The sequence below is a fragment of the Hemiscyllium ocellatum genome, chromosome 24 (assembly GCF_020745735.1).
Source record: "Hemiscyllium ocellatum isolate sHemOce1 chromosome 24, sHemOce1.pat.X.cur, whole genome shotgun sequence".
NCBI classification, from domain to species: Eukaryota; Metazoa; Chordata; class Chondrichthyes; order Orectolobiformes; family Hemiscylliidae; genus Hemiscyllium; species Hemiscyllium ocellatum.
The window spans coordinates 33,205,204-33,207,415 of NC_083424.1; positions in this window are offsets into that span (position 1 = coordinate 33,205,204).

Sequence of the window (2,212 nt, forward strand, 5' to 3'; positions counted from 1 at the left end):
TTGTCTTTGTGTCTTTTGTGTCTCTCACTCATTTCGGAGTGTTCACTCTGAACTCAAATTGATCATCAGTCAGTATTTAACAGTCTGATGCAAATTGTTTGCCTAAAGATGAACATGAAGATCCTAATCCTTGTAAGCTTTCTTTCTGTAGAAAGAGGTGGAATCTTGTAGGCAACAAAATTTAGTACATTTTGGCAGGAATGTTTGATCATTTGCTTATTTTAGATTTTGCTGCTATTGAGCTATGCTGTAACTTTCTCCAGTTGGGTTCAAATAAAACATGCCAAATGAGATAGGTTATTTGTAGATTTATTAGATATGTTTTTGAATATTTTGTTGGCAAAGAGTCAGGGGTCAGCAGCCAAGCATGTATCCTCATGCTGACCTCAAAGAAAATTGTCCACAAATCTCTAATGTTTAACCCCTTGTTCAGTGGTAGTCATAGAGATGTACAGCACAGAAACAGACCTTTGGACCAACTCATCCACGCCAACCAGATATCCTAAATTAATCTAGTCCCATTTGCCAGCACTTGGCCCATATCCTTCTAAACCTTTCCTATTCATGATTTGGAGATGTCGGTGTTGGACTGGGCTGTACAAAGTTAAAAATCACACAACACCAGGTTATAGCCCAACAGGTTTAATTGGAAGCACACTAGCTTTTGGAGCAACGCTCTGAAAGCTAGTGTGCTTCCAATTAAACCTGTTGGACTATAACCTGGTGTTGTGTGATTTTTAACTTTCCTATTCATGTACCCATCCAGATGCCTTTTAAATGATGTAATTGTACCAGTCTCCACCACCTCCTCTGGCAGCGCATTCCATACGTGCTCCATCCTTTGCTGAAGAAGTTGCCTTTTAGGTGCCTTTTAAATCTTTCCCCTCATTCTAAATCTGTGCTGTCTAGTTTTGGACTCACCTAACCTGGAAAAAAATACCTTGGATATTCACACTATTCATGTGCTTCATGATCTTATAAATCTCTATAAGGTCACTCCTCAGCCTCCAACACTCCAGGTATTCCACCTCTCCCTATAGGTCAAACCCTCCAGTCCTGGCAACATCCTTGTAAATCTTTTCTGCACCCTTTCAGGTTTAACAACATCTTTCTGATAGCAGGGAGACCAGGATTGCACACACTATTCCAAAAATGGCCTAATCAATGTTCTGTACAGCAACAACATGACATTCCCAATCCCCATACTCAATGCTCTCACCAAAAAAAGAGAAACGTATCAAAACGTCATCTTCACTACCCTGTCTACCTGCGACTCTACCTTCAAGGACCTATAAACCTGCATGCCAAGGTCACTTTGCTCAGCAACACTCCCGAAGGCCCGATCATTAAGTGTATAAATTCCTCCCACACTCCCCCCCCCGCCCATTTCCCTTACCAAAGTGCAACACCTCATACATCTAAAACTCCATCTGCCACTCATCAGTCCATCTGATCAAGGTCCTGTGGTACTCTGAGATAGCCTTCACACTCCATTACAGTATTAATTTTGGTGGCATCTGCACACTCACTCACTATTCCTCCTACATTCAAATCCCAAGTTATTCATATAAATAACCAAATGTAGTGGACCCAGCACCAATCCTGTGGCTCACCAGTAGTCACCAGTCTGAAAAACAGCCTTCCACCACAGCCCTCTGTCTCTTATCTTCAAGCCAATCTTGGATCCAAGTGCCTAGCTGTCCTGGGATTCCATGTGATCTAACCTTGCTAATCGGTCTACCTTGTCAAGCTCCTTCCTAAAGTCCATCGAGACGATGTCCACCACTCTGCTTTCATTAATCTTCTTTGTCATTTCTTCAAAAAAATCAAGTTGGTTGGACATGATTTCCTACGCACAGAGCAATGTTGACTATTCCGAATGGGTCCTTGCCTTTCCAAATACATGTTAATTCAATCCCTCAGAATTCCCACCAATAACTTACCCACCATCAATGTCAGGCTCACTGGCATATAGTTCCCTGGCTTTTCCTTACCATTTTTCAAAATAACGGTATCGCATTGGTTTAAATCTTGCTAAGCCATTGAAATTTCCAGGCATCGAGATGCAGTAGTGTGATTAAGAAGGATGATCAGTGAATCACATTCAAGTATTCGCATACAGCAAGCCAGAAAGTTAAAATCACTGCAGGTCCTTCTCTTTAACTTTCTGAGTAGTGAAAGAATGACAGAATTAAAGCTAAAATAAAGATGA